The 26,096-nt window shown below is 40.6% G+C and overlaps 1 protein-coding gene across 5 annotated transcripts in view; it reads right to left on the reverse strand.

Moving 5' to 3' along the window:
* The window catches only part of disp1 (dispatched homolog 1 (Drosophila)), a 71,188-nt gene that overhangs the window by 25,046 nt on the left and 20,046 nt on the right, over positions 1–26,096 (reverse strand). For 3 of the 5 annotated variants that reach the window (XM_046372375.1, XM_046372372.1, XM_046372376.1), the window contains exon 3: positions 24,438–24,512. The gene's annotated coding sequence lies outside the window, so the exon portion shown is untranslated. Of the gene's footprint in view, positions 1–2,039; positions 2,304–18,752; positions 18,857–24,437; positions 24,513–26,096 lie in introns of those variants that run through there. The other 2 variants (XM_046372373.1, XM_046372374.1) reach the window with 2 other exon arrangements.

The following is a 26,096-nucleotide window of genomic DNA, read 5'->3' on the forward strand; positions in this document are numbered from 1 at the left end:
GTAACCACACAGCTTTCTGCTGTTTGGGTCTTAAGGAATTCAGCCTCGGTTTTGTGTGTGCACGTGACAGTGTGTGTGTGTATACCAGGGCACTGACAGGCAGGTGAGACATCTGGGGCAGACTGTGTGGACACAAGAAGGGTCTTGTGTCTCTCTTCAAAATAAAAGCTGACAGCTGGACCAAGCCCCACCATTAAGCACTGGAAGTAAAGCTCAGAAAACGCTTCGCCCATAACATCTATTTATAAAAGGAAGTTAAGCCAGTGTTTTTGATCACAGAGATGGCAGAATAACTGAATCAAAATACATTAGCACTGTAGTAGAATGTAAAATGGTACTAACTGTAACAGGAAAAAAAAGAGGTAAGGCCAGCAACATAGTGAGGAATAAAGGAGCAGTGCATTCAGTATTAGGATTTCTAATTTCTTGCCCTCATCCATCAATTTATCTCCAGTGTACTACATCTGGAAGGTAGGCAAGAAGGTATGATGTGAAAAAAGTGTTCTGGCTTTTATGAAAAGGAAACATCGAAATAAGATATCCTGAAAACAAAGAATCACTCCCACTTAATCAAACAGGTCAAACTAGCAGCCTTTTACTCGCCCCCCTCCCTTAAACCCCACAAGTTCTTGGTAAGAAGAATTATTTAGTCTGTGTAACCTTCAAACAGCAAAGAAAGTCAACCAAAAAAACCAACAAAATAATGACTCCCAGGGCAAGTGGTTTGGAATAACGCAGGTGATGACGAAGTGCTTCTTCTGCCGTCTTTCATGTGAAGTTCATGATTATGGGGTGTGAGAGAAATGGAGAAACCTTGGGCGACAGACAGCTACGCAACACAAGGCAAGGCATCCTGCCTCCCTTTAATTAAAGCTAATAGGCAGTAATTACCAGGAATCAGTCAAGAGACAGTTAATAACCACATTGCCTCTAATAATAATAATAATAACATTAGCAACAGGCAGAGTTGTTTCTGCTACATACTTGGATACTACATGTGGCTTCAGAACACTTTGATACTCTTTGACAGGTTTCTGGTTGTCAGAAGAGGGATTCTGAACACATCTGACCCCCTCAAGGTACTTTTTCACAGCTGGGCTGTTAAACATACCAATTTGACGGTGCTGGCTTAAGGCTAGAGTGCTGATTCTCAAGGTAAATTAGGTGTACACAGCTAGTCAATCTGCCGTTTTTATCACTCCATCAACACAGGTGTCCAACACAATCATTAGCATGACACATGTATGAGATGCTGAAAATTTACTAACGCACATTAAAAGGCACTACTACTTTAACGGGATGACAGGTAAAACAATAAACTTATGTTAATGAATTTATTCCTCCATTAGATTCAGACATGTATAAATTCACTTAAATTTGTTTTGGCTGCTTTTTAGTGGCTGCCATAAATCTTAATGATCACACATCATGGTAACTAAAGTAAATAGGTTATGCTTGGACTGGATGATTGTAATAGATAGGGGGTGAGAAAATGATCAGCAGAGAAAAGTTTATGACAGTTAATAATCTTTTATATATATATATATATATATATATATATATATATATATATATATATAGATCTATATATATAGATCTATATCTATATATATAGATAGATAGATAGATCTATATCTTTCTCTATACAGAGAGAGATTCGGGTGGCAGACTGATGAATTCAGCGTTTTACTCATTTCCTACATTTCAAACAATCATTAACACTCCTTTTCAGAGTAGCCACCACTGCTATGCAGAAAACTTGTGAAAGACAAAGAGATCAAGTCGTTTTGACATCAGTCTACTGCGCTTTCAACCAAACCTCTTGAACAGACGCTCAACGACGGAGACGAATGGACCCAAACTGCACGCATCTCCCAAACCTTCATTTTCTCTTTACTTCCGAACAGACTGACTCACGTGAGGTTGTAACTCACCGACTTTCTGTTGTAAAAGGATCACAAGAAGTCCAGAAAGAACTTATGAATAGAGCAGCAGACAAAAAACAGTGCGAAGAGCTGCGAGTATTCATCGTATCCTACCGTGTTTTGTGTTTGTTATCGCCGGTGGGATCTGCAGCACGCGGAGCTTCGTAACCACCAAGAAAAATAAAGAGTCCTCCGGTTCTGGTTAAAATATCCGCAGGCGCTCTTAAGCAAACAACAAGTCTTGAGGAGAGCGGGTTGTTTCTCATGGGAGTGTGTCCTGCCAGAATGACAAACAACCACACATACACAAGCCCCGGTTCCCTGCTCTCTCCAGAGGGACGGAGGCAGGAGGCGGTGGGCTGGGACTGCACCGTAGAGCACTGATAGGACGGTCAAGCCGTCGGCTTTAACCCGCTCGCTGCCACATCGCTGGCACGCGACAAGATACCACTCGTGCGCGTTACCACAAAACTTAAGGGAACTTCAAAACAGGAGCCGAGGGTGAAATGCGGCATATGAAGTTATAGGGAACACATATGATATAATAACAACTCAACAATACATCCTGTAGTTAGTTATGTGAAGAAAAACATTCGCCAGAGTGAACAACCAATTCACAATGCACTTGCGTAAGTGTCACTGCCAAAACTATTCTATAATTATTATATACAACTATTTCCAAAATATCAGATCTACAGGTGGGTGTTACGTTCTCAGATCAGCAGACGTAAGTGTGCTAACTTCATTAAATGCACCAGTGGAGAGGATTCACTTTAGTTTCACAGCCCATTCTTTGCACTCCAGTTAAAGTTAAATAATTTCACCTGCTGCTGAAAATGACCTTTACAAAAAATAGGCTAGGTTACAGATATGCCACTAGCCTAGTTTACATTTGAAACAAAAGGGAAAGAACAGTTTACAGTTGAAAGACAACGATTTAAAAATTTTAAAATATATATATGTATATATGTAGGTTTTACCCTCTAATCAAAACTTTCTTTGCTCAAAAAAAGAACCCAGTGCTGAAAGAAACAGCTAAATTGTTGTTAGCCCCTGCCTCAGAATCTAATACTCTGAGTTACCTTGTCTCAAGATAACATCATTTCTGAAGCACTAGAATACAGAGAATAATACTTAATAGAGGTTGACATTAATAGTATAAACTAAGTTTTTTAAATTAAATGACCAAAGTAGGCTTTAACAACGGTCTTTAATTATCTGAAATTCTGCATAATTCTTTAATAAGGCCACACCCATTCTTAACTCTGTTTATTTAAATTATAGATTACTGTTAGATGTGTTGGCCGCTCTTCTAGGTTTAGTTTAATAACTACTTTAAAATGCTCTCTTTCCTCACTGTGCCTCTCCACCCAAGGCAACAAAAGCTCTGGGTTACTGTGGTTTCATTCAGACCTCAGTAGGGCTGGAACTATCCAAGTCGATACATCCTCAACTTAGTGTTTTCATTTTGAAAAATACAAATGCCTCCCTTATCCACGTTAAAGCAGATAAATAACAGAGGCCTCAAAAAGATGATTCTGTTTCTGTGTTGTTGTTGTTTTTGTTACAAGCTTTGTTTGGCTCTGAAGTACTGAAAATATTTAAGTGAAATAGATAGCTATAGATTTTAAAATCTATCTATGGCTATAGATAGATTTTAATTTTTAAATTTCATCAATGGTCAAATCAACGATTTGCTAAGAGAAATAAACAATCTTCACGGAGTGGTGACTCTTTTGGATGCACACACAAATGATTCTTCTCAGCAGGGGAGAGGGTTTATCACAGGGAATGCTGGGAAGGCAGGGGGCTGTACCTGGCTTTAATTTCAGCTGTCCACCAGGATTAGGACACAGTTCATATAGCAAGCTGTAATCATCTGCAGTAGTGAGGCGTTCTTTCACAGCTGGCCCTGAGGCCAGTCAAAGCCTAAGCCATTTAGTGCTTTGTAGTTGTCTCTAATAATAATAACCTGGTACTAATACATTGCTTAGAGATAATTCTACTGTATTGTGCTTACTTCTCAGTAATTAATGTTACTGTACAATGTAATTTGAGAGGCCTTTTCTCACTCATTAGGCATAAGTTCTTGTTGACAAATATATTCTAATTCTGGATTCATGTCTACCGTTATTCAAGAATCAGTAACACACCAGAGCAGCCTAAAGAAACATCTTGCTGTTGCTGTTTTCACGACCCAAACATGCTCCACAACATGCTACTGAGGCTCAGGGCCAGCTCCCAGTGGGTGTAGCAGTGAGGGAGCGGCCTGTGAATTATTACACCACACACCACCACCCACCACCAACCCACCGATGGCGGCAATGCGGCCGGTCAGCTCAGGACAAGGACGACTTCCACTGAGATTCCACTGAGATAACGAGACAAAGGGATTTCAGCACCGGCCTTACCTCCACCATCAGCATTAAGTTTATATGTGGTGTTAAAATACATTAAAGAAGCTGAGTTTGGGTTTAGCTAGCCAGAGTCAAGGTCTGCCCGCATGGAGAAAAAGAAAGAACCACATCAAAGGCTGCACTGTACCAGGAAGGACGGAGGCCCTGGTGAAAGCCCAACGGCCCCTGGGATGATTGCACACAACTCATCAAAGTGACAGGTTTAGCGGACAACAAAAAAAAAAAAAAAAAAAAAAAAAAGAAGAAGAAGAGCAAAGGGGAAAAGTAAAAAAGGAGGGAGAGAAGGATAGAGGAGGACAAGATATTTCTAATATTTCTAAGCCATTTAAAGCTTCTGCATGGCGTGTTCTCGCAAGTTCAAACTTCCTTTGAAATTATTTTTCCAAGGCTAATTCCAAATTTTAGGGTTAGAATAACTATCATTCCCTTTCATTATGGATTTGTCAACTAAAACAAATGTGGCACAAATAGCAGACAAGCAGCACAAACAGCAAACTGTTGTTTTCTCTCTGTCCAACACAGAGAGAAGGGCATAAAACCTCAAACAGCTGCGAAAAAGAGAAGAAAACAGGAGAGAAAGAAACTCCACAAAAGGCTTCATCCTGTAGGTTTAAACATGATCCAACTCGTTGTGTGATTTGAAAGCACATTAACAGTGATCTAATAGCAGAGCCTTCAGATGCTGGATTGTAATGTGCTTCGACATAAATGCAGGAAGGCAGCAGGTAATCCTAGAAGCCCTCAGAGCATTGCAGCTACTCCTGCATGTGATAATGTCTGGCTAATAAGAATGAAAAGGAAACAGGGGGACCTTGAAAAAAGAAGGGAGAACTGAAAGAGTGCATAAAAATTGAATCAAGAGTGCTTGAGTATATGTTGACAATTGAATGAACAAAGAAAAAGAAAAGGCTGTGACTGGAACTGACTGAATGAATAAGAGACTGAGGGGGAAAAAAGCATACTGGCGGCAGTGCTCACATTGCTCCCTGGATTCTCTAGATCTGAGATGCGGAAACCAGGGTAACCCTATCCCTTCGACACCTTGATGGTGAAGACGGACATCTCCCACCCGATTAGCGCTGAGCCCCCTGACGTCTGCCCATAAGGACCCGAGGGGGCTGAGGAATGGCTAAAACTCAACTGAAAACCAATGTCCGACTTACCCTGCACTCAAATTTGGGAACAGGAGGCTTTTCAAATAGTTGAATTTCATTTCTGCTCCTCTGTTGTATACTGTAAAATCTGATCAAATAGTTTATTGTATGTAAGATTCATGAGGGTATATACTGTAAGATGCTTTGTGATACCGGAAGGGCCTAGTGAATGGGCTAAATGAAAGGGCACTCCCTAAATCTGCTTTACTCATTTCAACACATGCATGTTCTCTTTCCTACACAAACTACAACTGACATCATTAGGTGGCGGTGGCTCCCTCGCTGACACTAGCTACTGTGCCTCTTACGTTAGTGTAAACTGTAATGTTAGCCTCCTAGCTATCATTCCCCTCTTTAGCCTGATATTAGCCGGTAGTTAGCCTGGTAGTTAGTAACCCCGAGGTTCTCGGTTTCCCCAAAGGTCAGCACTGGTGAGGTTGTCAATTGGCCAACATGAAAACTTTTTATGTGAAAGTACCAGTGAAAACTATTTAGACTCCACAAGCAAATCCAGTGATAGAAAGACACTGAAATAAAGTGATTTTGACCCTTTGCTTTTTTAAATGCTCATGTGACCCAGGCATCATTCTGCTGATCAGATTTATAATACTCCTGGTATGGCAGTAAAGGTTAACAACTGCCCTGCAACAAACAGGACATACATGTTAAACATAAATGTCTGATATTATCCACTCTACAGATTTGGAGCACAGGAGTCAAGCCACTCTGAAGTGAATGGAGGAGCAGCCATGTTGGTGTGGTTGTGCAGAGACATGCTGTATCCAGATGACATATCTGTCTGTTTCTTATCATTTCCTTTCACACACAACACAGAGATAAAAGAAAATGTCGGACACAAGAGTGAGGGGAAAAAAAAGTGAAAACGCTTGGCCCGAACTATAAGAGATTGGCAGAGCGGTTTAGCTGCACTTCTAGTCAACATTCTTCTCCGAGGTGTTGACTGGCAGCTCGAAGGTGTGAATGACATCACATGCACGTGTTTGACTCACAATGGTTGGCAGGTGCAAAACACAAAGGCAAGGATACTTGATGATTCGTGGATGTTGAAATGATTTTAATGTGGGAAGATTCCAAAACAAATTGAAAAAATAAACCAATGCAGAGTAAAAAGATTACAAACAGCCCAGAACCAAGCTGAAATTATCTAATTAAAAAGAAAAAGAAAAATTAAACTGTAATGCAAGTGACAAGTTAACTGAATTGCTAATAATAGTGAGAATGTATCCAGCAGTGAGAGAGGAATGCGTAATTAATGGAACTATTCACATGCACAGTTCATGTTTCCACGGTAAGTAATTCTGTAAATCAGTTATTAATGTTGGTTTTCATTATTGCCATTTTTATTTTCAATTACATGAGAGGAGTAGGTCCCAACATGGCGGTCAGGATGCCCCAGTCTGTGGGATCAGAAGACAATTAAAGAACAGATGTTAGTGTGCTATCAGGTTGAGCTAAATGCTAACGTCAGCATGCTAACATGCTCACAATGACAATGCCAACAACTGATGTTTAGCAGGCATTATATTTAGCATGTTCAAAGTTCAGCTGAGGCTGACAGGAATGTCCTTAATATTGGCCATTAAGTGTGGCCAGCTGCAATAATCTGGCAGAAGAACCAGATGAAGTTAAAAATTAGAAACAGAGGCCTGTTGTTTCACTGCTGTTGCTTTATCACATCACAACATGAACACTTTTGGCACAAAACAGGGCTCAGCCATCTAATTATGGCTGTTTTCCTGAGGATTTTACATGGTGCCGGCGACTTGAGAGGACCTTTATGTCGTTCTTTGACACAGATCATCCCTCTTGTTCTTGCCCCTCCACTCCAACTCTCCCTCTTCCCTTTTCTCCAGTGCAACTTCCAGTGTGGGAAAAGACACAGTTCAATCAAAGTTCTTCTTTCTGTTGTCTTTCAAAGGGAGAAAAGTTGGGAGGAGAGGGATGAACCAAGACAGGAGGGGAAAGTAAAGAAGTGGTGGTAGTCAAATGTACGGTTCTTATCAAGAAGAGAGGGAACAGCAGAAGAAGTTTGCCAACTGCAGAACAGACAGGGAAAAAAGAGATCTTGATTTGTTTGAGCAGAGTTCTGGTTTTTGATCTCGGACACAAACAGGGAAATTGGTCACTGAGGAAAGAGGGAAAGTCAGAAGGAGCAAAGGCTAAGAGGCAGATGGATGGACATGCAAAGAAGAGAGACAATTCACACAAAGGGCTGTTTAGGAGGAATTTGGTGGACAGATGTTTGTGTGTGAGAATTAATGGAAGAGAGTTCCTCTTTGAGGAGACCAAAGTTAGCGCTTGCTCATAAGGAGAACAGCCTTTGAGCAACTGCCCAAACATACACAAAGCCAGAAGCCTTTATACACTCAGCAACCCCCAGCCCTGTTCAACAAACACTTTATATGCGTGTGTGTGTGTGTGTGTGTGTGTGTGTGTGTGTGTGTGTGCGCGCGTCCCAACCTCTGGCAAGGGAGCAGGAATCAAGTCGAGTAAGTTTTCTTTTGACAACCCAATATCACAAATCACAAATTTGCACATCTGTGCAGCATACGACACAATCTATCTATCTATCCTCACCCTTGATTGAAAAAAGAATTTAACAAGATAAAATAAGGTACAATCTTCAGGAAGAGAAACAGAAAAGGGAACTCTCTGCCACGACGAACCACGACGAACAGACGTGCAATAGGTGGCGTGTGCACAGAAAACACCAACATAGTAAAATCACAGTATGGACAATCAGGATACTGTATAATTTTGGGCAAATGTGTCCATTTTTTTATGCCAACATACACATATTCACTAAATAACAAAAAAACAACAAAACAAAACAAAATATATACATATATACAGAACAAATTATGCCATTGCAATCTTGTATATATACAAGATTGCAATGGCATAATTTGTTCTGTTGAGGAAAGCAAATGGTCCCCGTCATTTCTGCTGCAATTTGTGAGTAAACAACCTTTCTGAATAGTTTCCTTATGAGCTTTAGTTTTGAGTTTGTGTTTAAATTTTGGCAAACTGGCATCATTAAAAGAATTAGCAGTTTTAATTACTCAATTAGTCTGACAGTTGTAAAAAAAAAAAAAAAAAAACTTCAAAATGTGACGATACTATACATATATCTACTGAATTATATGAAAATGTGTTTCATGTCTGTGTGCTAAAATGATTTTGGCTCTGGGCTTTGTAATGCAGAATGTTGGTGTCTCTTAAAGACCACATCCTGCCATTTTCTGGTTAAAATGCCAATGAGTCAGTTACTGTTGAGCACAGTGAATATTCCCCAAATTCCCCGGTAATGTTTATGTGGTCCAAATGCAGCTTGATGTTCCAAGTCTATCAATAAATACTTTTCAGTGCGGTTAGTGCTTCAGGCTACCAATTCAGATATTTAATTAGCATTTGTAATGTTTTTGTTAAATCAACAGCGCATCAACCTACAGTTTATTAGCAATTACATGGCTTAGAATTAACATTTACACCATTTACACCAGTTGCATGATGTCTGGTTGAAGAGTACCCGATTTTCACCTCTAAAACAAACCTCACAGGTGAACACAGAGGCAGGTACACAACAAATTTAGAGGACTTGAATTAAAATAACATTTGAGGCATTTGAAGGCAGCAGGCAAAGGCATGAATATCAGAGCGCATGATGGTCTGCCATTTAGTGTCCAGAGCAGAAATGGGTCTGGAGAAAAACTTGTTGTTATAAACTTGCAAGATCGCATCTGTGTGTTAAATTTCTCCTGTGGCCTCTGAGGGTGAGGGACTCGATAGCCTCAGGGAGGAAAAAAGGGGGAAAAAAATCATGACATTTTTTTGTGAGGTTGAAAATGCTGGAGGTGGTATGAGATCACATCCTGCTGCCATAAACCTTTTGCAGTCAGGAGTAGTGAGATAGAGGTGGAGAGGTGAGGAGGGACAAAATGAAGGTTTACGGGAACAAGCTGTGAGAAAGAAGGATGGAAAGGGCATTATGGTGAGGGGGACAGATGAGGGCGGGAGTGGCTGAGAGGAAATAAGATAAAACACTCTCCCTTTCTTTCTCCAAATATAAACTCCAGACATACGAGAAATATTGAAACTGTAGTGTCGGCGCAGTATCGCCGCAGTCTGCAGCTGAACTGTAGACAAGGAGACAAGAGATTCTCTGACTTCCAGGCTACTTCAAAGCCCTTTCACCATCCAAGTCATCATCTTCTCTTCAAGGATGTCCATGCCTAGACCTTATCACGAACAAATGAGCTTAATATATGAACTAAACTTTACTTCACAGGACGTTCATCACATGTTCTTTTCCGCTGTTTTGCGTGGGAATGTTTTCCATTGAGTGTTCAGATCTTATCCACTGCAGTATTTTTCATACAGCACATCACTCTTATTTGTGACCGATCAGGAGAATATCAGACAGGGCACCACAAACACATTTATAATACTGACTGTCTGTTTTGTTGCTATTGGTATCTTATTCCACCCGGCTGAAAACACCACAAATGACTAAAAGACTTGTGGGATACTGTTAAGAGCTAATACTACACTTAGAAAAGTGTCTTAAAAACTGTAAGAGCTCATATTGTTACATGAGTCTGACTCAAAATGTCAAATCCCAAGCTGCGCCAAAAAATCTGTTTCTGTTTGTGCTACATTGTTTCTACTGTGTGTACCAAGAGAATTTCTGTTTCTGAGTCTGTTTCAGGCTTTTAATAAACAAAGCATTAGATAATCTTTTGTCAAATCTGTTTTCTCACAGTAGATTAGTTAGCAGAAGGTTTTCTCTAATTTTTTGAACATTGCCAAGTGCTGCTCTGATTAATTCCTGTGAAGCAAAAGTATGCTGCGATGGATCAGTCACCTGCTGGGCAAGGCACCTCCACTTAAAAAATGCTACATATGTGCTATTAAGTTGAATGGCCATCTGAATGTTTTGTACATTAACTGATGCTAATAAAAAAGAGGGAGAAGATTCAATCGGACAAATGAATGCCAGTTTTTCATATAACAAATAACAAATGGATCTACCAATTTGAGTTAAACCCTACAACTCCCACCAATCAAACGCTGAAAGGTTTTGCCATCTCAAGTACAGCCATCAGTTTCCAGTCATACCCTGTTCAGCTGAGGTGTACTTGGCTAGTGAAACTGTAATAGAATAGAGAATTGAATAGAGCAATATCCCTCATGGATAACAGACAAGAAAAAATTGTTTCCTGCCCAGCTTGAGTTTGGCACGCTCTGTCCTACACTGCAATTTGTTGTGCTACAAAGAAGATACTTCAGTTTTTATGGCCATGTCCCTCTCATAGAGGACTGGGCAGAATGCTCTGCTGTGAGAACATAGCCTTTGGCACATCACCACGGTGCCTGAAACAAAGATGCTGGTGCCAAATGGAGTGATTTCATCCTGTGTCATCTCACTGAAGGACAAATGGGCTCTTGGAGGGCCCTCGAAGGGTTGGGGGGTAGTTAGAGTTAGACTCAGTGCAAAGGATTTCTGGCTCCAAATAGCTGATCTACATGTATGTTAGATAGACAAATGTAATTTATACACAATTTACTATATTGTTACGCTAAATCCTCATATTCTTCCCTGGATGACGTTGTAATGCTGTTCATGACACTGGGACATGAGGCAGAAAACAAGTGACAGGGTTCTTACGTGCATGAGACATGTACATTTAGGTTCATATGTAGGGTATTTGGACACTGACACGAGTTTTGTTATTTTTGCTGTTTATATACACTTAGAGTCACAAAAAGATTGAGTTTAAAGTGCAGACTTAGCTTTGATTAAGGTAGTCACATCCAAATTTACAAATTACAGCTCTTAAAGATGCTGCTCCCTCTCTTTCAAAAAACCAAAGTACTTGGACAGCTGACTGTTTCATGGACAGGTGTGGGCTGCTTCTTTATCAGTTAAGCAGCAAAAGGTGATTATAAGTGTGCCATTGTGAATCCACAACATGCAGTTTCAATGTAAGCGCAACAGGCCATCTTTTGGCTGCAAAAGCAACAAAAACACAAAAGAACCCACTATTGAGATCGGCAATACAAAAAAGGCCTAGACGTTCACAACAGACAACAGTGGGGGAGGAATATTTCCATGTTAAAGCCCAGCCAAGTAAAGAACAAGTCTACCATCAAGAGTAGACTTCGTGAGAGCAAAACAGAGAAGGTTCATCACAAGGTGCAAATCATCAATAAGCCTCAAGAATGAAAAAAGCCAGATTAGCCAGCCCAGTTTTGGAACAGCAATCAGATGAAACTAAGATCAACATGTTCCCAAACGATGGGAAGAAAAATTACAGAAGAGCCTTGGAATGGCTCATGAGCCGAAGCATCCCACTTCAGCTATAAAACATGATGGAGGCAGTGTGAATATACGTATATGTATTTTTTAGAGCAAAGAAGTAGCTAGCAAAAAGACCCACAAACAAGCATCACAAAAGAGGAAACCCAGCATGTGGTGACATCCATGTCCTCCAGACTTCAGGCACTTACTGTTCACAATGATGTGACATTTTTTATAACATTTTAGTTATGATTATGCTCATTTGTCCAGTTACATTTGAGCCACTTAGAACAGGGAACTGTGTATAAATATTTTTGCAGTTACTAAATATTTCATATGACACTTTTGTTCAACCCCATAAATTAAAGCTGGAGTTGCATCTTGATCATTTGATTTCAAATCCTGAGGTGGCATAAATAGCCAACATTATAAAAACTACATCACTGTCAACATATTTATGATCCTAACTGTATGTATTTAACGTTCAGTGTGTGTGTGGAGGAACTTGTGCGGAGACGTGCGCACCAGCGAGACAGGAACCAGGGCCTCTGCAGCTGCTCTCCACTCCACATCATGTGCACATGTACACACACACACACACACACACACACACACACACACACACACACACACACACACACAACACATCTCCTCATATCCATCCCTCTGTCTCACATGTTCTGCCTTTAATTCCCTCGCTCATTTTCCTCTCTCAGTTGTGGCTAGTGAGATAACTGAAAAGTAATTGCAGCAATGTTGATGACTGATTACCATTTAATTGCATTATTAAGAGGTATAACGTGCCAGAATTTCAATGTATAGACTCATACAAAACTCATTTCTTGCAGTCATCACTTATGAGCCTCTAGAAGTGTGCAGTGTTTTGGGGCTTCAAGGAAGTGACGTGATGCGTGCTGACCAGACACATATATGTACAGATGTGAACACAGCCAGCATATATCATGCATATTGTGTGATTATTGGACACAATCCTTGTAATTCATCTTCACAAAGGCAGAGGTTGCAAGTCTGTTTTGATTTAATGACTCAATAATAGCCTATGAGAGACAAAGGAGAGGTAGATTGTGAACTTTCGACATCATCTTCGGCACCCACAAATAAATGTTAATGGTGTAGCCATCAGCAATAACAAACAAGACCAGCTGACCCACACACACAGCAGCATTAAATCAACTTAAACCAACTGTATGGTGAGGAAAATTACTCAGTTCTTGATATGTTTCCTCTGGAGAGTGAAGGCTTTCCCTGGAGCTAACGGTGCAGCAAAGAAACTGCTCTCCACTGCTGGAAACACTAACAACACAATGGAGCACTCCGCCTCCCCTTTACTTGTTATTCTCAAAATAGGCTAAGCGTAGTGCTTGGTCAATGGTTTGGTAGCAGACGGGAGCAAAAGACTGAAAATAGACCCCTCTTATCTATTCATTCAATTAGCAATTGATTTTGAATGGAATTATTATCCAAGTGTTGTGATAACATCTCCAGTTGGTTAAGCCTGAGCCAGGCTGTGAGCACAGGTCAAAGGGCTACTTTCCACCAAAACTGAACAATTTCTTTTAGGGGAGACAGTGAGGTAAAGGCAAGCAAAAAATGAATTATAAGGCATTTTTAAGATTTTAAAGTTATTGCAGGTGAGTAATGCAGTAAAGTTAAAACAAAGAAAAGATCAAACTCCACATGAAAAGTGCAAGAGGAAAGTAGGGTAAGGGAGACCAAAATGCCACAGAGTATTTTCACAGGCAGCTCAGAGAATAGCCAATCAGGTTGAGAAGCAACAGAAGGATGCTGTCTAACTTCATGGTTTGGGTTCATTATAATTTAAGCACAATGCAAATGGTAAAAATATGTGCAGTGGAATCTGGTCTCATTACTGAAACACACTGCAGGGACTGAACAGAAACAAGCCTGTAGTGCATTTTGGGTCCGGAGGCAGTAAGATGTAACAGCCCAAAGTAAATCATGGCAAAGAAGAAAAGGGAAAATGACAAAGCAACTTAAAAAAATGGATGTAAAGAATTCATCTCGACATGCAGGGCTGGGACTGTAAACTGTCTCTCAGCCGGAGTCATTAATCTGAATTAATTTAGCTTTTGTGTCTGGTTCTCACAGAAAGCTGGTTATTGTGTGTAAATGTGTGTGTGCATGATTTTTATATACAAAGAGTGAATGGCTGACTGTGTGTGTGTGTGTGTGTGTGTGTGTGTGTGTGTGTGTGTGCCTGTGGGTGTCCGGTCAGGTGTTCAGTGTCAAAGCGAGTACCAGCACAGTGTAAAAGAGACGCGGTGGGAAAGCAGCAGGTCTGACACCAGTAGGTTCAATGATAAATGTGTGCTTTGACAAATGGACCCGGGAAATAATCCCATACGAGTACTCCCGTCTATCTCACACATACACAGTTGATGGTAATACTGTGCATGGAGTACAGTAAAAGTGTGTAAAAAAAAAAAGTAAAAAGAGGAAACAAATAATGAGAGAAAATGAGAGTTGTTCCCAAAACTTGCTGTACGCAATCTTTCCGATCATCAAAGAGACTATCTTTAAGAACAAACAAACTATACTGAAACAATAATGGCACCCCTTTCTCCTCCTGACAGCTCATCCACTTCACGCAACATCTGACTCCTCCGCGGCCACTGAGGCTCAACCACCAAAAACAAACTCACATCAAACGGAAAACTGATACAGTACCACGAGGGAAGAAAGGGCCTACAGGTGTCTGTGTGTGTACAGGTGTGTGTGTGTGACACAGTGTACATGGCTGAGGCTGCATGAAAACGTGCGGGCATGTGCAGGAGTGTATCTGTGTGTGCAGCTTCCCTCAGCCCCTTCTCTGTCCATGCCACCGCTTGCACAGTAGACATTAAGTGCGGACACATGAAAGCATGTTTGTCTCCCCACTGGCCAGGCATGTACACACATACCTCACTGGATCAAAAGTCTGTTTGCAATTTTTCTTCTCTTTCTTATGTGAAAAAACAAGTTGTTATTATTATTATGAGTCAAATGGTGGGTACAGTTTTTTGGCACTGGTAAGCAGGGCGGCAGGGAGGAACAGTAATGCTCAAAAAATGAAAATAAGTGGAAAGTTGTCCCGTTTTCTTTGGCCAACGCTGACTTTATTAGCTGTCTGTGTATGTACATAAATATTTATAAACAGAGTAAAATTGCTGTAAAAGCAGGCGGGGGGAGGGGGTTAATTCCACACCCTGAATATGGCAGGGGCCCAGTCTCGTTCTGGCATTAATCTTGGCGTCATTAAAAATGAGGGGGAAATTATTAGTGACAGGCTTATGGAATTACATCATGCTCTGGGTCAATGGGCCTCCCCCAAAAGGAATAATAATGGGAGGAGCAGAGGTGCACCAGTGATATCTGCAGCTTTGGAACTGGTGTGGATCCAGCTCTGCAAAGTCTTAAGTTGGCTGAAATTTAAATTGCTGTGTGCTTTCACAAACAACATGGCAACCAAAAAGAAGGTCCACATAGGGCAGCGATCACAGCAGGACTCCAGTCACAACTGCCCGCAGTTTCCAGTTCATGCTAAATTACAGTGAATATGGACAATCTTCTACATAGTTGCCTGTAGCTTTTTTTAAGCCAGTGGGGAAGAAGGATTCTCACATGTTTTTGCCTGATTTATCAAGTCTGTGCTTGTACCGACTCAATAAAAGTGGCTGCATTCATCATGTGATTTAGGGCACATCTTCTTCCTGTTGTATTGTACAGCATGTAGGCACAACTTGCAAACAAGATGTTCTTGCATAGAAGACACACCTCCAGTCCACTGAGTGTCCCTGATATCTGCACCCAAGGCTTTTCGACAGTCTCTGAAAACATGCCACATTTAATATCAATGACTATGTTAGAGTCTTTATTTTCATATGTGGCTTTTTTGGATTAGTTTATTTTCTCAACATTCTATCAATAAGCTGGTTGATGTGAGTAAACAAACAAGACTGAGTTTTACAGTTACAGCCTTACCATAAATGTATAATAGTAGTGGAATAATTCTACTTACGGCTGAAAAGGGCCCACTCATCATGCATTTTTAACAAAGACAGTCTTAAAACCACAGAGTCTAAGTCAAATGTGTCTTTCTGGCAGTCAGGCAACAGACCGACAGAGAGACGGAGCATGCCAACAAGCTGATGTCCTTGATTAGATATGCTCGTTGCCTTTGTATAAACAACTTTATTTGTCCATGGGCTGTAAATTTTCATTAACTAAAAAAAAAAAAAAGAAGAATTGTGCTTATGAAACTGGACCATTACAGATAAGAGTTAACAGACAGCAGCCAAAAGAGAGGCAATGGGTTCATATCTCATATTAGAGAATGGCAGGATTCTGTGGTGCAGCATTACGTCAGCTTCTGGTCCAAGTAGTGTCAGCCTCCATCAGTTTGCTCTCATCACTCAGCAAAGCTCTGCTGCAAACTCCTCTTGCACAAAGATTTATTTATTTATTGTAATAAATTGTGTGAAAGGGATTATGGACTGCAACCTATTCTGGCAAGATGACTTTAGTCTTATTTCCTACTTGATCATCAGAGGGTTGGACAAAAAAAAACTGTCCCGGACATTTAGTAACAGAACCCATCCAGCATTTCTATACACGACCATCAAGAATATTTAACCGCCTAATTATCCCTCAAACTGTGAGGAAGCACCTGTTTGTAATATACTGTGTTAGTCATTTAAGCAGGTGTTTCCTTAATCGTATGTTACATGACATTCTGTGCTGGATGAATTTGAGGTATTTCTACTTCATCTTCCTACAGCTGCAACAACAGTGCTGCCTAAACACACTGATAGAGATTGCTTTTAGTTGCAAATGTTTGCAGTGACTCTCCTGTTCCCTGAGCCGTGATGGGCTATACTCTTCTTGTCACATTCCTGAAAGCAATGTGACATGAAACACTTTGAAATGCTTCACGGTATGGCTTGAAAACATGGCTCATATCATTTTGTGATCTTTTAGTGAGCCCTTATTATTTTCCTTTCTATCTGTACACATGCACTCTGCGCAATGTACAGTCTTTCTACTTGCCAGCCTCAGGACCAGATGCCAGGTATATGGGCCGTTAGTGTCGCTCAGAGAGTGGTAGTATTTGATGCAAGGAACAATAACCCTCTTCAGTGCTGCCTGTTTCCATACAACCAGAGCCAAATGTAAAGTCAATGTAGAAGTGCCTTAAACCTGCACTTTTTCTAATGGCCAGCAGAAGGCTACTCCACTGGTTTCAAAAGAATTTGGATAGCATGTAAGCATATGAGAAAATGAGCTGACTTCCCACTTGATTTATCACCTCAGTAAACAGTTTCCTAATGAATTTATGGTCTCAGTCGCTAGTTTCAAGTCTTCAGTTTGTTCAGTTTGTAAATTATTAAATTATGGTCCCATTTACATTAAACAGACAATAAATCAGGACATGCTTCATAACATGGATTCCTTGTGATTGGCTACACCAGTGGGTTCTCAATCAGATCCGATCAGTATCCTCCCAAGTTCCACTCTGTTGTCCAATTATGGTCACTTCTGACTCCAAAGAAAAAAATAAAAAAGAAGATGACGACAGTCATAATGCAAAACTAGAAACTTCAAACACTAGTCCACAAACCAACAGATGACATCAAGAGTTTACAACAAAGCAGTGTGACCAGTGTGACCGACCGACCAACACCACCATCCCTGTAGCCAAACCAATAGTGTGGTTGAAAAGATACAGAGTTCAAATACTAAATATGATTTGAGGTTAAAATCATAATGCAATTCTTTTTCCCAATAAACTTTGTTTTTGAAGACTCTTCTTTTTCTTTACTTTGACATTCAACCAAGAACTAAATGTGCAGTCTTACGTGTAAACAAACTTGTCTGTCTTTCCACTAACAGGCCTTATTTTCAGTATTTTCAGTGTCAGAACACAGGACAGTTTTGGTGAAGCAATATAGCCACTAACTTGGAGAATGTACTTCTCCACAATATTAACAGGCTCCGTCTTAATCTTCCTGCAGCCCATCTTCACACCCCATCTGACACCAGCCCTGCATACAGGCCTTGCATGAGCTCTGGTCAAAGTCTCTTTCTCCTCTGAGCTGGCCATTGTTGTGGGGGCTGATAAATATTTACTCTTCCCAGCTTGGCAGGGAAATGAGTGGGAGGGGAATGGGACCCATTGTGACAGAGGGGTCAGAGACACTGACAAGCCAGCAGGGTCCTTCCTTCCCCACTGGCACTTAAAATCCCAATACACTATTGGCTCTGCAAAGGGACAGATCCACTGCCAGTAATGGTTAGAGCCAGGACACTTGGGTGAGTGGGTGCATGGTGGAGGTGGAAAAACAGAAAGAGAAGGGATGGGGGTAAGAAGAGACGGCGACAGGCAGACAGTCAAGAAGACGACCACAGAATGAGACACAGGCTGAGTAAAAAAAATAGAGCGCTTTTGAAAAGAAGAGTGGAGAAGGTTCCCCTTTGAGAGCTGTTTACATGACAGACCACCAGCGGAACTCACAAGACAATAGAGCAAAGAGGATCCACCACACCAGACAATACTGACTAAAAGAAAAGAGGCGCTGCTGTTATGAATACACATGTCCCTCTAGGCTTCAACTCCTTACTTACCCACTTCTCAACAAAGGAAACTCAATAGTCATTTTTCCGAGGCAGAAGAAAACAGTGCTTTCCAGGAGCGGCCAAACACAAATTGTCTGTGTCAAAGCAACAGTAATTGTTTAGTTACAATTCTTTACACAATGAAAAAGAAAAAAAAAGACTTGCTGCTGGTAGAGATCTTTAGGAAATCCAGTAAGAAAGAAGAAGCAAAAAAAAAGCAACTTTCAGGCACAGGGTGAAAAAAAATCCATGAATTTGGATATCTGTTACAGAAAAAATAACCTTTCATGTTAACACTCACAAGTGCATGTCCAACAGGTCAGCCAGGTGTCAAACACAGATGTATTTATCAGGCTTCTTGCTTCTGTGATCAAGTCCAGTCTTTCTTTAACAAAACCCCAGCACCTACAACAATAAACAGAGCTCAGGATTTGCATTGATCTGAAGCTCCATCCGTGCCTTTCCTTCATTTATCATTTCCTTTCTGGTTCCCTTGTCGTAAGATCTGTTTCCCATCTGGGAAAGTCTTGGAAATGAACATAGAGTTGGTGAATTCAAAGCAAACGATTCTCAGACTGCGAGCTGAATTATGTATGATACTGGTAAAAGTACATACAGTGGATCTATGAGGAAATACAATGCAGCTGATACTAAACTGGTGTGAAAATGTTTGTTTTAGGTTTCACTGTTAGAAGAGGAGGTGAGCACCTTTGTGTTCACATTTGTGCTTGTGGTTTCAGTGACAAAATATATTCACACTCTTTATTTTTGCTATCATATCTCTATTTTTAACCTCATTTTTTATCTCATCCTTATTAAAGTCCCTGCCATTATTATTATATTATCCTCCATTATTATGTTATAAATTTCTCAACGTCTCCCAAAGTCAGAGTTAGCACATTCAAATTGCTTGTTTTGTTCTGAAAGATACTGAGTTTATTATCATATGACAAGGAAAAACATCAAATAATGATGTTTTTAAAGGTAGAACAATCCTTTAAAAACACCGAAAAACAAATTGAAATTAGTAATTCATGAATTAACTATCCAAGTTGGTTTTGAATGTTTGATCAGATTTTTAGGCTTGGTTACTTATTCTGTAATCAGATATCCTGACTTAAATCAGATGTCATACCTTACAAGAAATTTTATTTAGACAAACTTCTTTGTCTAGCCTGTTTGCAGAAATTAGAGAAAAGAATATGGAGAAAACACTTTTGGATTTTTTTATTTCCCCCATCTAAAGCCTTGCAAGAACATTAAGAGTCTACAGCCACACCAGCGTACAGCAGTGGTTTTGAGGTGTTAAGCTGAGCAACGCAGAGCTTGGAGAGGTTGACTTTATCTGCCCCTGCACCCTAAGCACTGATATCATGCCAAAAAAAGAAAGCCTGCATTAATGCGTATTATATAACCATTATTGCGCATAATAACTCTCTGCAACAACTTGGCTGGATACAACATCTGGTATGAGTCCAATATCCACTAGCCATATGTGAGCATCTGTAGTAAAGACACTGATTATCTGCTTCATCAAACTTTGTATTTTTCCTCTAATAATCAGCTGCATTATGTCTCACATTTTTTATTTTACTGTACAACATGAAGCAAATACTCTATGCGCTATTTTATGTATATTGTAGCATGGACTATAGTTTGGTGATAGGCAGGAATTTGGGTATGGTCACGGTTCCAAAGGTTAACCATGTATGTCACTTATGGTGCCTGGAACACTGATGAGGCCGAAAAATTCTTATGTTGGTGATTTACATCAGTGTTTTTGGTCATGAATTCGCTCATGAGACCGGACGAATGTGTTGGCAGGAATTAAGTGGTTGGAGTCCATTTCAAGATCAAAACTGTGAAAAACCATGTCTGAGATTTTTATAAGCATCTGTTACTGATTACTAGCCTAAAATTTTATTCAAATATCCCAAAATGTTCAAACATTAGCAGTGTTTCCATCATACTTGTTGTCCCTTGATATTAATATGTGGTTTCATTACACCAAGAAAGCTTAATCATAAATCAAGCTCGACTTAAATCATATTTTGGCTGAAAAGCCACCTCTAACTGAGTTTATGCACTGATGTCATCTCACTACACCTGTGTCTTGTTATATCAAGGAGTGATGTTTTCCTAATGCCTCCTTATCACATCAAGAAACAAAACAGATTATTAAAATGAACAAATCATAAACTTTAATGAAGACATCATCCCGAGCCATTGCAGCTGAAACTTCTAATGAAGCAAAAAACATGCAAATGTCTGCCAACATGAGGTTGTTGGACATGAAAAGGTTGCCAGAGGCGTCGTCACACAGACATACTGTAGTATAGATAAACATCCCCAAACCACTCATTAGGCTAATAAAGCCCGCTGGATAACCTGAGGCCTTGGATGATGGTGTGGCAGTCATTTACAACTCTCAACGATCAAAGTTGAGCAGGCTGTGTGTGTTGTTGTGTGTTATAGGGAGAGGCACAATGAGTTGGCTGCCAGGCTCATCGCAAATGTACAGTCAGCCTAGTAATCATGGGTTCCCATGCACGAGACAGTCAACACAGCTGCTCACTGAGAGCAGGGAGGGAGGATCAGTGACTGGTTACTAAAAGACTTGTTTGAAGCTAAGAAACATTTGGATAAATCACAAAATCCTTCATAAATGCTTTTTACTCCCCCCCCACCACCACCACCTTCCTTTGGTTGTCACTTAATACATGTGAAGGATGCAAGGAATGACTGATGAGTGGCTTAAAGTGGAGAGAGGATATTTTGCTAAACCTAATCCTAGTACATGCACAGGACACTCGCACATCTACGCACTTAATCCTATGGGCGTGAAGCCCTTCTTTGAGGAAGCGGGCATCTTGGACCAGGAGAAAGTGGCCCACAGCAGCAAAAATGTCACCATCACTGTCAAAATGGCGACCACTGGGCTCCTCCTTCATATAGGGGAAGCGGTAGCAGTCTTGGGTGCTGTTTTGATTTTTCTTTCATCTCTGTTCAGACGTGTTGGACCCAAGTCTAATCCATGGCTAAGAATTGCTGGAGTCTGAAGTCTCTTGAGGTCCACTTTAAAATGGCAAGACTGTCCCTTGATATGTTGTGCCAAATCTGCTTCTCAACAGGCCCACAGAGTTTCAGGACCCAGTGGGCTGACACCTTATCATTTGGAGTTTGTTGGGGATAACTGCATGGACATGTTCCTGAGAGACACCCAGCTCTGTGGCAATGTAAAGCTGTGCTAATCATTGATCTGTCAAGATCATGGCATGGATCTTGTCACTGGTCTCCTGTGCGGTGACCTTGACCGCCTTTCCAGGACAGGGGTCATTTTCCAGGATTCCTCTGCCATTTTGAATTCAGCAGTCCACTTCTTCACCATGCTGTGAGAAGCACCATCCTCAACTAGTGCTGCCACTATGTCCACATGGACCTCCTTGGGTGATAAGCCCTTGAGATCGAGGTAGTAGATGGTTACACAGACTCCAATGTTGACTTGAAGTTTTCAAATTTTCTGCATCATCACTCAAAGAGATGAACTGCACATGCATTGTTCAGCAACTGAATGAATCCATTTGAGAGATGTTTGGACTAAAATCAGTGTGTACTGTATATAGTGAGTGAGTAACATGACTACGTGAAAAAGTCTGCTGTTCCACTCTGCATATTCTAGTTGAGGTAGGCAGTTTCATCTGAAGTAAGAACCACCCTACAAAATCACAGCAATATAACACTAACCATCAATAAAATCAAGAGCCCATCATGCGACCATGTATTGTATGACCTGTGAGCAAGAATTCTGAATTGATCAGCAGGCTACAATGATTGTTGAACCAAATTTACACTGGAAACACTGAAGGAGCACAAGCAGCATAGTGAAACACCAGACATAAATTACAGTTTGATGATCAACAGCCGCAAACCCGATGAGCAGTTAAAGCACTGAGCTGAAGTTAAAGACGAGTCTATAATGCAATAATTGTATATTATACAATACAAATAAATGTATTTTATCAGCAAAAAAAAGAAAAAAACATATGGATAGTGGTGATTGAATAAATACTACATATTGGATCCAATAATTGGTCTATCCTAGCTGGTGCCCCATCACATCTTACTGCAATAATTTGTAGACAACACCCAGTATTAAACCGATGAAGAGCATAATGTGGGATGTTGAAACAGCTCACTGAATTAATCACTGTGACTCAAAAAGAGCAGTTTACATTGTACTGCAGTGAGCAAAGTTAATCCTTATAATTCTACTATTATCACTTTGTTGATCACATTGTTCTTAGCTGTTTTACCAAATACCTCAAATAGCTCCACTCATGCAACCGTCACCAGCAACTGCAGTTCTGGTCTACTTGATTATGACGTCAATTTTCTGAAGGAAATGATGACACTCAAAGGGGAGAGCATGTGCAGAGGAATATGATTCAAGTTTATTTCAAATGTACTAAACACAGCCAAAAACTGCTCAGCACCAAAAGTTTTAATAATGAACTATTATTATTTGCAGATTCACACCTTTTGACCTGGTTTCAGCAAAGTTAGCCTTTGACTAAGGTCAGTGCTTTTCAAAGGCTGTGAAGCCCATTAGTGGGAGAACAAGCAGCTGCAGGCAGGACAAGCTGGGCTGGGTACCCTCAAAATCTTCAGTCCAGCACAATCAACAACAGACGATGTACGTGCAACAAAGCTGCCACAGCTGCTCCCTTCTAGCTGGCTCTACAAATTCACCCATGATTATATGCATACACAGTGATCACACACAATAATAAATGAATCCAGGCACACACACGTTACTCAGCTGAACCTTATGTGCATGTATGTATGCATGAAAAGGTGCACAGACAGAAACAAAACCACAAACACATTGACATACACAGAATGAGTCTATTTAATGTATAGGTGGGCACACGCGCTCCAGTATGTGTTCCTTACATTTTAACATGACAAGGCAGTCAATGTGAAAGAATGAGGAGGGAGGACAGACTGGCGTCCAACTTGAACCTGCTGAGCCTCTGAACAGAGAGAGTTGTTGGCTGAAAGACATGGCCCTGAAAGGCTTTCAGCAGGTCAGGGCAGAGCAAACCACAAAGACAGATTGAGTGAGTGTGAGCGAGAAATGTGTCTTTGTGAGTGAGTGATTGTGAGTGAGTATGTGTGTGTGTGTGTGTGTGTGTGCGTGTGTGTTTGTGTTTGTGTGTTTCTTGGAAACCCAAGTAAAGAGTGACTGGGTTCGTTTGTTTGGTGTGTGTATGTGTGTCTGTGCTGTGATTACCTGAGCACTGAGTTTAGATTTATACTTAAAAATGAAGTCACGTATTGGAAGAGGTAAAGGGACATAGTTCACCCCAAACTGTTAAAATTACCTCTCTTGGTAGGGATAATTTGTGAACAGTTGTACCTCATAAGACACTGCTATAACCACAAATCATTCAAAAGCATGTTTTGAGAGTGAAATTACACTCAATTCACACATTAGAATGGGCGAAATAGCATTAAAATACATAATAACTCGCTGTCATTAAAGAGTAGTTGACAAACGTACGTTTTCCTAATACAAACCATCTGTTTCTGGAGTCTGAATATATCTTGAAGCTCTGTGAGGGTAGTGTGAGCTGTAAGTTGTAGGTAAACACGTTTACCTTGCTCACTGACCCAGTTGTAGCAAGATGAAGAACAAACATCCTCACCTTTTACCGGAGGCTTGTCTGGACTCGCCAGACAGAGCCAACGGGCCTGTTCTACTCCTCGGTTCCTCTATCTCTTGCACGCTTTCTTTGTGTAATGAGGCTGCTTGTGGTCAAGGGACACTAATTAAGAGATACTGACCTCAGTCCATTAGTCTGTCCTGTACTAAGCAAAGGCTTGTTGGCATCTAATGGCAATATCAAAATCAGGACTGTCATGGGGGATGCAGACTAGAACAGATTAGATATCGGACGTTTGTACACAGTGTCTCATGTCTTACCTGTAGGATGACAATGGACAATGCTCTGCATCTATTCATGCGTTTAGACTCTCAAACCTCCTCAAACAGGTAAATCTGTAAAGAGATGCAAAAATAGTATTCTTCAGTCACTGGTATTTTCTTCAAGATACATTCAGATCATAATTAGGATCAAGACCAAGGCTGTGGCCATTTCCACTGGAGAAGCTGCAAGAATGCAAAAGGCAAGTCTTCAACAATCAGTCCATGTATTTAAAAGGGAAAATAATATTGCTAATTTGCCATGAAAATCCTTTGGAAATATACAATCCAGCACTTTCCAGCAACAGAGACTAGTCTGCAAAACAACCGATGGAAGAGAAATTGTTTTAATTGGCAGAGTAGAAAGGAGAAAGACTGAGAATGTGTATGAACAGTGCTCCTGGAAATCTCAGAGCCCAGTGCAGACTTGTTCAACTGATGGCCCGTGGGCCAAATCCGGCTCTGTAACAACCTCAGTCCAGCCCATTCATCAGTACTCACGCTATTGAGACAGATACAGAGCTAATATTACTTAGTGCCAGTGGTTGGCAGTGACCAAAATTCCAACAGCAGTTTAGGCTAATGTTAGAAGTATCAAATGCCATCATGAAATCTAAAAAAAAAGTAGACAGGAGAAAAGCTCATGGGTCGGTGTGCGATGAAAGGGTTTCACAGAATTTTAAGACATTTACATACTAGGCAGGCAAACTTTGAAAGAGGTTTTCCAGCAGGTGTGGATGTTCAGTGGCATTGTTTTTAACACATTTAAATTCGTAGCTTTACAGGTCAGACAAAAGGAAGTACAACTGCCTGACCCCTTGGTACTTTGCAATTTTTCCAAAACTGGCCTAAAAAAGGAAACTGAATAGGCCTGGCCTAGTGGGTGCAATTCACAAGTACCAAACAACAACAGCAAAACCCAAACGCAAACACACACACACGTACTAAAACCTACAAGTCTTCTTCCTATACCCCTCCATATAAACACAATGACCTTCCAGCTGAAAGGTCACATCATTGCTGGGACCCCTCAGTCCCTCATTAAGGTCTGGGCAGGTCACCTAATGGTGAAGATTACAAACACTGACAGAACGACGCTTACATAGTAGAGCGAGGAGTATTTTGCAGTTGCAGGAAAGGCTACAGGTGATGATTTCAAGGTGAGGAGAAGAGGAGATAAGATGGTTTGAAAGAACTAGGAGACTATATCTTCCAGTCTGTGACGCCAGGAAGGTACAGGTAGCCTAATAACAAGGTTATAATATGTCCTTGAGTCTGTCTAATGGCTCTACAGAACAGAGGGCCATTCAAAGCCAACATATGGTCCATATCACCAATTACCAAGGTGTGCGTCGATTGGGACAAGATGAAGAGAGTGGTAGCCACAGAGGGAGTTGAAATATGGACATATGAGGAGAAAAGGGATTTTTAACCAATTTAGAGTTAACAACCTCAGTTCAGAGGGGCCAGTTCCACATAAAATAACGGCTCAAAGTTCCTACTTGTCTGAGTGTAGACAACTAAATTATTTAAACTTGAAAAATAAAACAATGTGCACACATGTTATCTACAACATGCTACTGACAGCTGCCTTGGCAATTGCTCAGATCTTCTAAATGTTTGGCATACAATAGGTATGTATTGCAAGCTGTACTAAAA

This window comes from Scatophagus argus, chromosome 19 (assembly GCF_020382885.2).
Source record: "Scatophagus argus isolate fScaArg1 chromosome 19, fScaArg1.pri, whole genome shotgun sequence".
Classification (NCBI taxonomy): Eukaryota; Metazoa; Chordata; class Actinopteri; family Scatophagidae; genus Scatophagus; species Scatophagus argus.